Source organism: Leptinotarsa decemlineata, unplaced genomic scaffold (genome assembly GCF_025532065.1).
Source record: "Leptinotarsa decemlineata unplaced genomic scaffold, Ldec_3_MD MMD2_P_RNA_scaffold_12, whole genome shotgun sequence".
Taxonomy (NCBI): Eukaryota; Metazoa; Arthropoda; class Insecta; order Coleoptera; family Chrysomelidae; genus Leptinotarsa; species Leptinotarsa decemlineata.
Genome location: NW_027412526.1, coordinates 1590057 through 1606671, shown reverse-complemented (window position 1 = coordinate 1606671; position 16615 = coordinate 1590057). Strand labels below are relative to the sequence as shown.

The following is a 16615-nucleotide window of genomic DNA, read 5'->3' as shown; positions in this document are numbered from 1 at the left end:
TGGACGAAACTCAAGGAAATCAATAACCTACTCAAGTATACATCACATGAAAATTATGTCTTCTGTTGTTATAGTCAAGATTATTCGCCTACTCTTCTACTAGGAACTAAATTTGAGCTATTTACCCGAAGATTTGGATCCATTAACAATAATACACAAATATAAGTATAAATATAAAAAAGTTGTCACTTTTGACATATAATATCATTTAAATATGAAACGATACAAACAGAAAATTAAATTGACAAATAAGTATAAAATCACAATTATTAAATACGCATACTAGTAATAATATATAAACACATGTCGAAATCGATATGGATGTTATTAAAAATGGATGTGATATGCACGATGGTGCCCATTTTACACACTCATGCAGACCTACGACTTTGTAGGTACGTGTGGCAGATACCCAAAGGAAAACCAACAACCCACCCAGCTAATGCCGCGCAGAGAGTTGTCACAATGCACCTCTCCAGAATATTAATCATATATATATATATATATATATATATATATATATATATATATATATATATATATTATATATATATTATATATATATATATATATATATATTGTTCTGAAAAAACTCGAAATACACAGCTTTGACCGGAAACAAACAAATAAGAGTGGGAAATTCAAATATTGAGATTCTTACATCAAAACACATCGAAATACGAAAAACTGATAACCGATATAGGTTAGAAAGAAATGTCAGATAAAGTTAAATTAACATCTGTGATGAAAAAAAACGAAAAAGTCAAAATAAACTTATTGTTATTATTTAGGAATGATGTAAAATTCAAAATTTATTATTGCGAATCACTTCCTTAGAAACTGACATCAAGTGATGCTTTTGGAAAATATTTATATTTACATAAAAGTGAGGTCAACTATTTTTGTACGAACCTATAAAATGAAAATGTATCTAAATTTAAGAGCCAATGTTAAATTAGTAGAATGGATAATTTTCCTGAAAAAGAATTTGAAAACTTGAGGAACATAAGTGGAACCACCAATAGGTGGTTCCACTTATGTTTCGCTTGTCTTTACGCAGCTATTTTTATCAAGTACTTTATTGTTTTTTTCTCATTTTGTCTTCAATCGAAGACCGCCTGCCCGGTACTGACGATGCCCAATAGGCTGAAACAGCTGTATACCGGTGGCTCTTAAATTGAAATCAATATGGGAATGATCAAAGAGTACTTATCTACACGTGTTTCTGGCTATTGGCCTCATCAGCGCGGTGCAGCCAAGTGTAAAGATAGGCAACACTTGTTTGCCAAAATCTGGAAACAACACAAATGCACGGAGTCAACAACAGGAGCCAACCGCACATTTGTGGTTCCAGTTAGAAGACCTAGAATACCTAGGCTACATCTAACATGACCACGTAGGCAGCTATAGCTACCTGCGTGACATCCGGGTCCAGGATATAATTAAAAATAGAGATTTTATCGAGTGTGCAAGATACAAATCAAAAATGAAACAATTCGTGGACACTACATTCCAAAAAGGGGGGCAAACCGGTTGACTCCGTGCGTTTACCGATCTCTTTGATGGGTGTGGTACTGATATAAAGGAAGCGATGACGTATGTCTATTTGTATGATATTTAGTGCTAGAGCATAAAAAATACAACTGTCGTATGTCTAACATACGTGTTTCGATGTATAATCTATCAGAGGAATACCTACCACTTTTAAAAGAATATTAATTCAAAAGCACACCTTTGCATTATTTCAATTTGATGAATATAACTATTTGATGCTCCTCCCCACACTACTATTCCATAGTGGATATGACTTTCCACAAGCAAGTAGTATTTGTAGAGGTAAGGAGTTCTTATTTAAGTTTCCTAAAATTTGAATAAAATGTTCCTCAATTCATTGACGGTATATTTGATGAAAATGTTTAAATTTCTTCATCCACTTTGCAGTGTTTCATTTTGTATTTATCTTAATCGCAATAGTTGCCAGATAAACGACGTTGAGCGTTAAGATTTTGCGCGAGATTTTGTCGGACAGCGAGATTTTGAGAAAGTGTCGCGACAGATGAGAAAACAGCAAAGGAAACATTTCTGGCGTGAAACATTATCTGGACGCCAAAAGAAAAAGATCAAAAGAAAATCCGAGGAGCGGAATGCATTGAACGTCAATTTCATTAGAGCTTTGAACATCTGCAGCTACGTGCGAATGAAACAATCTCTCTAACCACACTTTTACGATCAAACAGGTAGAGATCCCGCTCGCTAGGGATAGTCTAGTTAACAGGTGATTGTTTTCTTCCGCGACAGAAAATTGCGAAGGTGTCATATTCAATTCGGAAGTTACTTCTTTTGAAATTGATTACTTTCTTTCCTTCTTTGGAAGATTCCCACTTTTTTCGGTATTTTGATGGAGTAGTAGAAAGCCAAAAACTTTCTTTCACAAAAATTAGTCACTCCCAAAAAATGAAACCCTTTCAAATTAGGCATTCAAAACTTTTGAAAAAAAGCTGACCAAAATTACAAAACTTGTGAACAGTAAAAAAACTGTGGATATCAGAAAAACTATTCTTCTACGACCTGAAATATGAACATTAGTTTTAGAGAACTTCATACAGGGTGTTTCTTAATTACGGTACGAAACTTCAGGGAGTGATTTGTCAGGTCGTTTTAAGAAAAAAGTTCTTCTTCTTCTTTGCTTATGGTCATTGCTTCCTAATCAGGCGCATTTGACCAGTGCACCTCCTATTACATAATATAATAGGAGCTTCGTCGGGGGGTATAGTCTGACTTGCTCGAAGCAATACCGTACGCTATACGTAACATCATTTGTTGTCTGCTATTAACTTGTAATGCACTGTTTGGAACCTTTGGTGTAGTAATGAATATTACTGGAGTTTTTCCCATCACCAAATCGTTATTTTTAATTAACAGCTCGACACTGTTTTGATCATCAAGTGATCATCTTCAAAGAGGAAGATTAAACTAGTAACTAAACGCGAAGCTAACGCTATTATGCTATATAGATATCCCATACAGGTAAACCATCCGCCACCCATACAGGTATACCAACCTAAATTAATTTTTACAATTTTGCCTTATCTATTGTTTTACAATATATGTTTAACTGTTATAGCTTATATAAAAACAATTTTCAGCTATATAACAGATTAACAGTGAACCTGCACGGCATTTTTGAGAGATCATTCACCAATTTTGTTAGAAGAAGTGCCAGTACTTGTAAAAGGCAACGAATGGTCTATGAACGGTGGGTCTCTAGCTCATTTTTAGTGTTCTTGCTCCTCAGCATCTCGAGATCACCCACCCAAATCGCTGGATGGACGTGCAGGACCTCAAAATTGGCCAGCTCGCAGTCCTGATATGAATCTTCTAGATTTATATTCATGGGATCATCTGAAGATATTTTTGAACGTGTCAGTCAGTCAGCGACAAATCCACTGCAGTCGTGTATTTTATCAGAAGGTGGACATTTTGCTCATTTACTTCAAGGACGAAATTGTTTGCTATTAACTTCTGATAAATCGCTACTTCGCACAGGCACCGCTCTTAGAGAGCGCCCCAAAGACTTTTCCATAGTGCTTGTGTTCTGCTTTGAAAAAAAGTCAGATTTTCAATAAAAATTTAACTTGTGAACTAGGCTAAGAAAAGCAACGAAATAACAACGGAAATTCGATCATGCCGGCCTGGCGTTGCGAAGTTTCCGTTTCAAGAAGGCTTCACGACGGACTTCACCCGATGTGACAGAGAATGGAAGAGTGTGGGAACTGTATCCATGGCTCGGACGCTGCATCAGTCGCGTCCCGACGCCAACGTCGTCTGGTGTCGCTCTGCTCGCGCTACACTCAGAGGCGACGTTTCGTCATCTAGACGGGAGTATCTCGAAAACGGTATCCGCGGACCGTACCGGGCGGACTTAGAAGTGTATGTTTGTGTGGTTTCTAGAATAAAGGAAATATAAGAGTGATCAGGTGAGTTATGGAGTTGTTTTATCTGATATGCAGGTTATCACATACAGTATGTTTTGGAGATGTGGTAGACAAGAAAAGAAATGGTTAAAAAACTTTATCCTGAATAGAAACTTTTGTTTATTGGAAGAATATGATTGCAATTGTGATGTCAAAAAAAAAAGAATGGGATACAGGGTGACTGAAAACTTGAAATTGAAACGTTTAACAACATTAAAGGAGGCTTATTTCAAAGTTGAACACGCACTAGTATTTTGTAGACTTTTCCCATGCTACCACTACTACACTATTCTACAGGATGAACCCAATTACAGAATAGGGAGTAACAGTGACATTTACAAATATGTACTTACATAATATAATTTGTGAATCTATATAAAAAAATTAAAAACAGAACGTTCAGTCAGCTAAGAAATGTCTTCTGATCAGGGCCGTAGGGAAAACAAAAACCAGGTGGGGAAATCCAAATTTTCCCAACTCCACCAATAAAATTTCCCAACTTTCGAAGAAATGAAAGCCGAGAGCTCAGTGTACTACTATAATAGATTAATTTTCTTACTATAGCTATCCAAAGATTGGCTGAATGCTTATGCCCGTTAGGTATGCAACAAACAAAAATAAATGTTGGTGATTATAAAAATAATAACGGGAATTATTCTACTTTGGACCAAGGTTCTTGGTCTTCCACTATATCGAACATGTATAGGAATAATATTCAATACAAATGAAAGAAACAAGACTTAAACAATGTTGTGGTTATTGTTTTTCTACTATTATTTTTCTATCTTCACGGCCCGAAATTTACCAACTTTTCCAAGTCGAAAAAAACAGCGAAAAGTTGGAATTTTGTAAAATTGTCACTTCAAAATTTGTGGACTGCTCAGGACTGTTTTCTTATTTGGGAGAAATTAAACTTTTTTGAAGATTTCAACCAACTCAGAAATTCTCTTCAAGTTATGCATGTTGGAAACCCCAACCTTCTCCTGGTTCTTTTCCCTTTTCTTATTACCTCTCCTTTTCTTTTCTCTCATTTGTATTTTTTGAATTTTTATTCATTTTTTTACTATTATTTTTTTTCTATCTTCATGGCCCAAAATTTCCCAACTTTCCCAACTTTTTCCCAAGTCGAAAAAGCAGGGGAGAGGCTCCCCCCACCCCCCATGGCAACGGCCTGCTTTTGATTTGTATAATCTGCAGTTGAATATATCTAAGACATGACTAACAAATCAGAGGTATTGCACGTTGTATAAATTAGAGATTTTTTATTATATTTGTACGCAAAGTGTTGGGAATAAATGTGACACTATTCCTAGATTACCATTTAGGAACCCAAAAATTCAACATATGTAACAGTTGAGAGCAGATGATGATATTGTTTATGACCTTGAATAAAAAAATAAATGAATAATATTTACGCCTTACCTCGAGACTACAAAAATTGTGAGTTACAAGTAATTCATAAGCGGGGATGATAACATACCTAGCTTTTTCGTTAAAGATTGTGCATCCGTGCAAACGGATGCTAGGGCTCATTTATCGTAACTGTTAGAACTTTCGTAGCAGAGACAGTTTTTTAACTCTTTTCCAATGCATACGTCAAATCTCAGCTGGAATATGCCTCCCTTTAGAAGGAGTTTAACCCTGAACAAGGCATCGACAATAATTTTTTTTCATTTATAAACTAGTGAATAATCTGATTGACTGTCCCGAACTACTCTCCCCCACTTCAACTTTCATGTTCCTCGAATCAATTCTAGAAATGAACTGACTTTTTATCTACCAAATTCTAGAACTAACATAATTACTCAAGTCACCAGTTGTTGCAATGAGCAAACTTTACAATCAACTCTGTGAAAATCTCGACATTTATTATGAAACCTATTGGTCAAGTTAAGAACCACGTTAAGTCAAAATACATGAGCCCAAATTGAAAGTTATTCTACCATTGAGCTTATTACTGCTACTGTATTACTGCTGAATTATGTTTTTTTGTAATACACCTGAACTATGGTTTTTCACATGTTAGCTCTATATCTGACTTAAGTTTTTTTTTTTCAATACCCTCCTAGTGTTCCACCTAATTTTTTGCTCAACTATCCTGAATGTTTACTTTATTTATTTTTTGTTTACTCGCTTCAGGCGTTTCTAGTTGATAAATTAGTATTGTATTCATGTATATGTTATGTATGTATATATGTATGTGTATTGTGTGTATATAGGCAGATATATATAAACTGTAGCATGCTTGTTAATAATATTAATATGTCTTGTTATTGGGATTTATTCCTGTTTAGACATTAAACAATTTTTTTTATAATAGGTATTCCTTCAAGTTTAAAAACATATATTTTAGGAAGCGCCTGATAGTAGGGACTCACACGACAGAAGCATATTCCAGCCTAGATCGAACAAAAAGTGAAATGAAGTAATTTCAATGTTGAAGCTTTTTCGAAGTCTTTTGTATTTCTAACTAAGAATCCATACATGCGAAAAGCTGCTGTTAGAGTAGTGTCAATATTTTATGAAACAGGGTGAATCAAAGTAACACCTAGATCAGTGTGTGTGTCAGGACGCTTCAGAACTTGATTGTTTATGACGTAGTTGTGTAAATTCAAGTTCGTTTTCAGTGAGTAAGACATTACATTACATTTGATATGTCGAGAGATAGATTATTCTTTCGACACCATGTAGCAACGCGATTTAAATTCAGGGCGAGACGTTCGTAATCATTAGAACATGTTATATTGTGATGGAGTTTCAAGTCATCTGCTTATAAAAGGAAATTGACATCAATCTCAGCTCCGATGTCATTAATGAACATATTGAACAGTAGGTTCTAGATTTGATTCCTTGTGGTACACCAATGTGGCTATAGTATATTCGATAGACTTGAGGCCATTGTGATGGACGTACTGCTTACGGCTGTAAAAATACGATAAGAGGTCTATCAACAAGTAAGTTCTTCACCGCCTTTTTGAAATGAATGTTGCTTAGATTTGCAGATCTTATTTCTAGTGGTAAATTATTGAACAACTTACCACCATTATTGTACATGGAAATCCGGATTAAATTCGAAGTTGGGATGGTAAGTCTAAATGTATAACTGCTATTAAGAGTAGCATACCGAGTAGAAGCAAAGTTGAACTTCGATTTATGTTTAAAAATAAGGCAAACTGTCTCTAAGATAAAAAGTGCGATGACTGTTAACATTTATTGCAGTGAACAAGTTCCTGCACGATTCTCTGATTTGACTTTTCAGAGGCATCCTAAAGCCCTCTTTGTAATATCAATACAGAAAAGAAGGGAGAGTTGCATGCTCCCCAAAAAGGTATTCCATAACTAGTCGAGATTCAATAAGTGCATGTAAACGGTTTTTGCGATATGGAAACCCACAATCATTTGAAACCACTCTAACTGCATAACATCCGAGGAGATCTTACTCTTGAGTTGTTTAGGGTGTTTAAAAAATTTCAGCCTATTATCAATGAATACACCGAGGAATTTTGTGTTCAATTTATTTTGTAATATGGCAGCGTCTATTGACATTTCATCAAGCGAACATTTGAATGATATTTATATTCGTTTGGATGCATTGAGAGATCTGTGCATCGCACCAGATCGTCACCTTCTTCAAGTCGGATGATATTATTTTTACTTAGCTCCACTGTTTTTTTTTTTTTTTTTTGTTTTTTTAGCAAGAACCGAATCAACCACAGAGGGTTATTAGCGGGTACATTGCAAGTTATAATAGATATATAGACACATATATAGATATATAGACACATATATACGAACTTCATATGTGATTGTATACATTAATTTGCTTTAAAATTGTATAGTTTTCTCCACATTGTTTTATGTTCTCACTGATGTTCATATAGTTTTTCGTTCTTCATTGTAGTAGGGGCAGAGACATATGATGTGTTCCACTGTTAACGGTGTATTGTAAAATTCACATAATTTGGGATTTTGTTTCTTCTTGAATAAATTTTCATGTGTTATTCTGGTGTGACCAATCCTCAAACGATAATTGTGATTTGATCTCTTCTGGTTAAGTATGAGTAGTTCTGTTTGATCAATTCGGATTCACTTTGAATAATTTATTTGCGGTTTGCTTTTCCATCTTTCTGTCCAATCCTGCGAAATTTTCGTTCTAATAAAACTATATAAATCTTCATGATGAACTTTATATATTTTATCGCTTCAGGGTTCTCAAAGGAGTTACGTGCCACAAACTCTGCCTTTTCGTTACCGAGAATACCAATGATAGAAGGAACCCATACTATTTTCACCAAACGATTGTCATGATATAGTTTCTTGAAGATCAATTTTGATTTGAAGGAGAAGGGGATGCTTGGGTAAAGTTGACGTATCCCCTTGACAGCGCTCAGTGAATCGGTGAAATAACTGATTGCCACCATATGCTTGGCTTGATCCAGAGCCTGTGCTATCGCAAATAATTCTCCAGAATATACGCTACATGTGGAAGGTATTTGTAGCATTGACTAAGTTCTTTATTGACTGTGCAGCTCCTACGCCATCAATTGTTTTCGATGCATCTGTGTAAATGTGATTGAACTTACCGTACTTGAGGGTGATATTTCTAAATTCCGCTTGGCTGCTTCACTTTTTGAAGACTCAATAATTCAGTGTTGCAGTGAGAATTTTTATAGTCCATGGAGGTGGATAGATTGGTTGTATGGGATAAGTTGAGTCAGACATGAGGAAACGGACATTTCTGTGGATTCTACTGTGAAAGGAGTAGGTAAATGTATCTTTTGCTCATATATGGGGTTGATATGATTAGGAAACGTTCGCCTATCATTCGGTTCTTTGTATTGCTGATATTCTGGCAGCATATTTTGAGGCTTTAGTTTCGTCGTAGTACTAGAGGGAAGTATTCACTCTGCAGCTACAGACGCAATACATGATTTAGAAAGATGGTCGCAGAAAACCGTTTTTGCAATTGTCACCAACAAAAAACTAAATGTATCATTCACCAGAAAAATAATGATATCTTTTCCCTCCATTAAGTTTGAAGGCCAGCAACTTTGAATTTGTCAAAGAACACAACTTTCTGGGACTTATCTTTGACGAAAAATTACAGTGGAAACACATGTTAATAAACTGAAGCAGTCATCCCAAAATGGAATAAATCTCATGAGAACCATAGCAAGTCATTCTTGGGGAGCAGACAGCATATCGCTTATGCGGTTATACCGGGCATATAGTCAATCCAAAATTGACTATGTGCCGGTCATATGCTAGTGCAAAGAAATCAGTGCTGAAACCATTGGACGCAATACACAATACAGCCATCAGAATATCCTTAGGAGCACTATGTACCAGTCCACTGGAGAGCTTATATGTAGAAGCAAATGAACTGATTTTTTTTCTTTCCACAATATCGTAGTAGCATTCGCGAATAGGGTGAAACTACCAGATATGTTAATCATAGAGATGTCATTCATATAAGCAGAAATAGAATAGGGCCTAACACAGAACCCTGTGGTACACCAGATTCAATGGCCCTGTTCTCCGAGAGTTCTGTTGTCCTCACTATTTGACTCCGACCTTAAGGTATGATTCGAACTTTTCCAAACGGATTTAATTACCTCGAATCAAATTCAATGTGAATTGATCCTGTAGTGCTTGTGTTTCGTCCTTAAAAAAACAGCATCATCATCGACGAATATAAATATGCAGCTGAATATTATTTCGAAAGCAATAAGATAATGAAAAATTTATAAATGTACACTCCCTGAAACCCGCAAATATCTCACTGTATTCAAACCTTCCGGGATAATATACACGTTTTTAATCCCATGGGAAATAAAGTATACGTATTTGCAACCCCTAACTATCCAATAAAGCATGTCATCCGTTTTGACAGACTTTGGGAGCGTGGTATATTTCAGAACTGCTAAGAACTTTGCGAAGTTTTCTAATATAAACGTTTAGGAGCTGAAAGATGATAGATGACATGGGTCATTAACTCTGTGTTTCGAATTTGGTAGCCGACAGCTTCTGGCATGTAAAGGATCCATTAGTTTTTGAATGGGCGATTCACTTGTATCCAACAAAAAATCGAACGTAACAAATAAGGAATGTACCCCAGTCAACGTAAAGTAAAAAATACAGCCGAAACTTTCTGGCACGAATCCAAAAAAATCGGGGAAAATGAAGTTCGCTTGTAGGAAATATTTACTGTGTGAGATATTTATGTCAAGAAAAACACTTTCACATTCTATTACAGTAGTTGTTTACAGCTGATTCTCGGCCTCCCCCCACCACTATGACGTATTAATTGCTTTTTTTATTGGTTGTTGTTTGGTGAAGTTTTTTTGTTGTGCAGTGAAGTCAAGGCGTTGTGACCTTGAAGTGTCTGGTGCATGGATCGTTCAGATTTTTTTTCATATGAGATTTTGTGTGTTTATGTGTGTGTGTAGGAGAATGCACGGTACAGGGTTTCATCATGTGCTTGTTTGTCTATGTACAAACATACGTCTGCATACTTCGAAGATCCTCCAAGTAATAAATGCTCCATCGGTGTTAGGGCACCAAGTTAGTAGTGGAGTGACGTCACAGCAATAACCGTTCAACGGCTAGAGAGCGACATGTTCACTCCACGACGTGTGGCAGAGTAATGCGTATTCATCGGTCTGCCCTCACCTCTCCTGAAGCGATGAAGGTTCGCTCTAGCCCCGCTATCGATGGTGACACAACGGCAGCCGAGGACTGTTTGCCTAGCGTCTACCCTCTCCGAGACCGCAACGACCACTGCTTGCTCGTATATCGACATCTGTTATCGCATTCAGTTGGGAGGTAATCTTGGCGCATGTAGTTGAGAAGTGGGGTTGGCTATGACGTCTTGACGGGTCCTATCAGAGTGTATTTAAGAAGCGTACGAGTGTTGGCTATGTCAGTTTACATCAAGTGAGTTAGTGAGAACTATTATATAAAATGTATTCCTGTGACTGTGGTAAATCTTTCACTCGTAGTGATAATCTTCGTCGGCATCAGCTCCAGAGTTGCCAAGGAGGGCCTGCAGTGAAACGGTGAGAGTGGATAATGCAACACCTATGTATACGTGCAATTGTTGTAATGTGACAATTCCTATGAGCCAAGTGAATTCTCACCGAAGAACCATGAGTCATAAAAATAATGCATGTGTTCAATTGTCTGACGGTGTTCAAATTATAACGAATGCATTCAATTGCCGCATTGCTACATACAGGGTGGAGAGTTCGATTGTAACCAGTGACTACATTTCATTTTTCAATAAGATTAGGCAGAAGGTCATTGAATTACTGGAATCAGCCATCAGGATCCATAAAAGCATCAAGGTGAATATGGAAGTTTTTGGGAATTATATTCTTCAGACTGATGATTCGAGGGACACGAAGTCATTTAATTCCCAAAATAAAATAGTGGACCAATCTTCAGATTTGAATGCTGTTTTTGATGGATTCCGTGATGTAATTGTGGCACAAACGACTGAGTTCCAGGATCGTGACTCAGGTATTTATTTTTTAAAAATTTCAATAAGATTGAATAGTAATATTTTTTTTTTTTATAATTCAGGTTGGACTTGTGAAAAAATATTGTTTCTCGAGGTCAACATTAATAAATACAGTCCACTGGAAGGACGTTCATATGTGAAGCTGCCTCAATGTATTCAATGGAAGAAAGCTGTTGTGAATGTTCGTAATGAAGATCAATATTGTTTTGCTTGGGCTATAACATCAGCATTATATCATCCTGCAGATAGTCGAGTGTCCGAACTTACGTCATATCCACATTTTTCCACTGTTTTAGATGTCACAGGTATGGATTTTCCGGTTAAAGTTAATAATAAGAGTATCGAAATATTCGAAGATAGGAATGATATTTCAATTAATGTTTACGGTTTAGAGAGTACATTTGAGAAGGGTAAAATGAAGTATGAAGTGATTGGTCCATTGCGATACTCACAGAGAAGACTCCGGAGACATGTCAATTTGTTGTTTATAACTGATGACTCCGGTAATGGTCACTATTGTTGGATCAAAGATCTTTCAAGATTAGTTTCTAATCAACTATCAGCTCATAGACAGAAAAAATATTTTTGTGACGGATGTTTGATATATTTTTCTGATGAGAGATTGCTTTTACGTCATAATATGTATGATTGTAATCACATTAGTACCACAACACCAACTACTAATTTAAAGATCAATAAATATGGTAGAATGGTTGCGGAAAATAAACTAATGTTTGAAAACTTTGAGAGGCAAATGAGGGTGCCATTTGTAGTGTATGCTGATTTTGAATCAGTGCTTAAACCGATTCATGTGAATGAGCCAAATCCTGGAAGTTCATACACGATTAAAACATTCAAACATGCCCCATATTCATTTGCTTATTTGATAAAGTGTTCATATAATGATGATTTGACAAAATTTGTTACATATAGGGGTGTAGATGCAGCTCAGAAATTTGTGAGTAGCATTGAAGATGATTTGAAAGAGATACATGAAAATCATCTCAGAAACCCTAAACCAATGGATACACAAACTGTCGAAGAAGAAGAACAGTTTGTTGCAGCCAGAACTTGTGGTATATGTAATAAAGCATTTACTGATGGTGACGTCAAAGTAAGAGATCATTGTCATGTCACAGAAAGAAAAGATCACATGCCGCTCACTCGAAATGTAATTTAAATTTCAAAATACCAAACTTCATACCTATCATTTTTCATAATTTAAGTGGTTATGATTGTCATTTATTCATAAAAGAATTGTATAGGAATAAAGAGAAAGTTGATGTTATCCCGCAAACTAAAGAGAAAATATATCTTTCACGAAGCATCTCTTTACACACAGCTATACCGATAAAGATGGTGTGGTTAGGAAGAATTATCTCAAAATGAGATTTATCGATAGTTATAAATTTATGACTAATTCGTTGGAGAAGTTGGGTGCAAACTTGACCTCCGATCAATGTTTGGAGATGCACAAACATTTCCCACAAATTGAGAAATTCAATTTGATGAGACAGAAAGGTGTATTTCCATATAGTTTTGTTGATGACATTGACAAATTGAATTATCCATTACTTCCGACAAAAAATCAGTTTTATGACACACTCAATTGTGAACATATATCGGAAACTGATTATGATAGGGCTAGAAAAGTTTGGAATTTATTCGAGTGTCAGAATTTGGGGGAATACTCTGATTTGTATTTGAAGTCGGATGTATTGCTACTATGTGATATTTTTGAAAACTTCCGCACCACAAGTTTAGAGATATATAACTTAGATCCGGCACAATATTACACTGCACCTGGATTATCATGGGATGCCATGTTGAAGTTCACTAATGTTGAATTGGAATTACTAACTGACATTGATATGATTCACTTTTTTCAAAAAGGTATACGAGGTGGAATTAGTCAATGTAGCGAGAGGAAACATATAGCAAATAATAGATTTTTACCCAATTATAATCCCAATGAACCTTCCACATTCATTACATATTTAGATGCAACAAATCTATACGGTCACAGTATGTCACAACCTCTACCAACAAGTGAATTTACATGGTTGACACCAAATGAAATTCTTAATCTCGATGTGATGGATGTGAGTACTGATAGTCCGTATGGGTATGTATTTGAAGTGGACATTCATTATCCACAAGAGTTGCATGATAAACATTCTGACCTTCCATTTTTAGTCGAAAAAATAATACCACCTCGTACACAATCGAAAATTCCCAAATTAATTCCAAATTTGAATGATAAAAGAAAATATATTGTTCATTATAGGAATCTACAGCAAGCTGTCAAAAATGGATTGATTGTAATGAATACACATAGAGTATTGAAATTCAAACAATCATGCTGGATGAAACCCTATATAGATCTTAATACTGAAATGCGTAATAGGTCTAACAACAAATCTGTTAAAGATTTCTATAAACTAATGAATAATGCGGTGTATGGAAAGACAATGGAGAATGTAGATAATCGAATTGATGTTAGACTCGTTACACATTGGGAAAATATAAAGAAAAATATAGGTGCCAGCACTCTCATAGCCAAACCAAATTTCAAAAATTGTTCAATTTTCACTGATAATTTCGTTGCCATTCAATTGGGTAGAGTGAAGGTTCATTACGATAAACCATTATATTTGGGATTTTCCATATTAGAATTATCTAAAACAGTCATGTATGACTTTTTCTATGGATGCATCAAACAACACTTTGATGAAAATGTCTCTTTACTTTACACAGATACCGACTCGCTCATTCTTAAAGTAAACACAGAAAATTTTTATGAATTCATAAAAACTAACATAAGTAGATTGATACATCCAATTACAGTATAGTTAACCAATTCAATATTCCAGTAACAAGTTCAGTCTTGGGTAACTTCAAAGATGAATTTCCAAATGATCCAATCATGAGTTTTTATGGTACAGGTGCTAAAGCATATTATGTGAAATCTGTTGATGGTGAATTTAAGAAAGCCAAAGGGTTAAACGATCTGTAATAAAGAATGAATTGACATGCGAAGATTATCAAAAAATCGTCGAACAAGGTGGTATGATATTCAGAAAGATGAATTCATTTAGAAGCGTGTTACATGATATGTATACTGAATTAAAAAATAAAGTTGCATTATCATATCACGATGATAAACGATTTATCATTCCGAATACTACCCACACTCTTCCTTGGGGTCATAATGATATTGAATTTTATGAAAACGATCCAAATGAGAACATTCGTTGGATAAGTAATATTATTCAACAATCACAATCTCAGGAGACTCCATTGGATCAATTGATTAATTTATTATCTGCCGAGATCAATGATTGAAATATCATTCAATATCTTCAAAACCGAAAATTCAATATTGATATTTATGTAGCCATTTATAATTAATAATATATGATAGAAGTAATGTGATATTAATGTATTATGTATGTATGTATATGTATTACTGTAATGAATATAAAATGATTAAAATTTTATTTGTATTATTTCTATTTCCCTAATCAATTACTGCAATATATAGTATAATGTAAATGACAGAAATATCAGTTTGAAGAGAATCATCGTAGAGTGCACAATGTCTAAAACAATCGATAAGTTTGGTAGAAAAAGAAATGGGGTGGTAATGTCATTCGAGGTCCTCCTGGGAATGGTTTTAAATTAACAAAAGATGGTCATTATGACATGCAAAGGAAAATATTGAAAAATACAAGTGAACCAATTGACAAGAGTGATTGTGTAACTGTATCATATCTTGAGGGGGAAATTAATGGAGCAAAGGAAGTTATACTTCTAGCCCTACAAGCTGCAATACAATCCACAATAGGCAATATTGCTCGGAGCGCCCGGCAAGCATTTAACGATAAAATTGCAGAGGCTCGGATAACTTTCACTCGTAAATTTGACAAACTTACAAGTGATGTAGACATAAAAATGTCTGACATAACAGCGTCTACAAATAAAAAATTTGATGCTATGTCAAACATAACAGGGACTACAATGAAAAAGTATGATGTACTGGAACAGAGAGTTGAAGTATTGGAGAAAAACCATAAAGAAGTTTTGGAGAGAAACTATAAAGTCAGGCCATCATCATCAGGTGGACTGGGATATCCAGGACTGAACATTAATCCAAATCATAGAATAATACAACCAAAACCAAAACCAACTGATGATGTATTAATGGAACCAACATGGTGAATGTATTCCCTCGTTAGGTTAGGTTAATAGCTACGTTAGGTTAGCTGCATACTTACGTTAGGTTAGGTGTTAGGTTAGTATTCCCGTTAGGTTAGGTTAATAGTTACTGTAGGTTAGGTTAGGTTAGGTTAGGTTAGGTTAGGTTAGGTTAGGTTAGGTAGGTGTTCGGTTGCATAGCGGTAGGTTAGCGTACTAGGTTAGGTTACGTTAATACATACGATAGGTTAGGTGTTCGGTTGCATAGCGGTAGGTTAGCGTACTAGGTTAGGTTACGTTAATACGTTAATACGTTAGGTTAGGTGTTCGGTTGCATATTATGTTACGAACGCGCGCGCGAAGAGGGCGTAGATGTCTCTCCAGATGTCCCGCCTACCTGGGGCCGGAGGCCCCACCCACCTGGGCGGAGCCCAGGCAGTGGGCGGGCCCGTTAGGGCCACGCCCCCCCCCCCCCCCCCCCCCCCCCCCCACCCTCGCCACAACTTTCGGATACCCCGCCCCTTTCCGAAGCCCCGCCCCCTTTCCGAAGCCCCGCCCCTCCCCCCCGAAGCCCCGCCCCCCGACTCCCAACATTTGCGCATGTACACCCCTACCCTCATCGCGCATGTGCGCTCCCACCATTTTCCCACCGCTCACGCATCGAAGTCGATACCCTCCGGAGAGCACTCCACAACATTCAGTTCGAGAAGTCATCTCATCGAGAGCAGTCCACTCCACAACAAGGCAGTACGTTCCAACGACCAACTTGATATTTGAGTAAGTAAATTAGGAATGTTATTTTTTATATCAACTAACTTTGTATTATTTCTTCTTTTTCAGAATGGCAACCAATACACAGGAGGTGAATAATGCTGTGGCGTCTATTCTGCCGGTGTCCGCTGACCAGGAGGAGGCAGCATCT

At 36.2% G+C, this 16615-nt stretch overlaps 1 protein-coding gene across 1 annotated transcript in view; it reads left to right on the top strand.

Moving 5' to 3' along the window:
• Window positions 1-3798: 3798 nt before the first annotated feature.
• CngA (Cyclic nucleotide-gated ion channel subunit A) overlaps window positions 3799-16615 on the top strand; it is a 129313-nt gene continuing 116496 nt past the window's right edge. The window contains exon 1 of the mRNA XM_074171374.1: window positions 3799-3977. The gene's annotated coding sequence lies outside the window, so the exon portion shown is untranslated. The remainder of the gene's footprint in view (window positions 3978-16615) is intronic.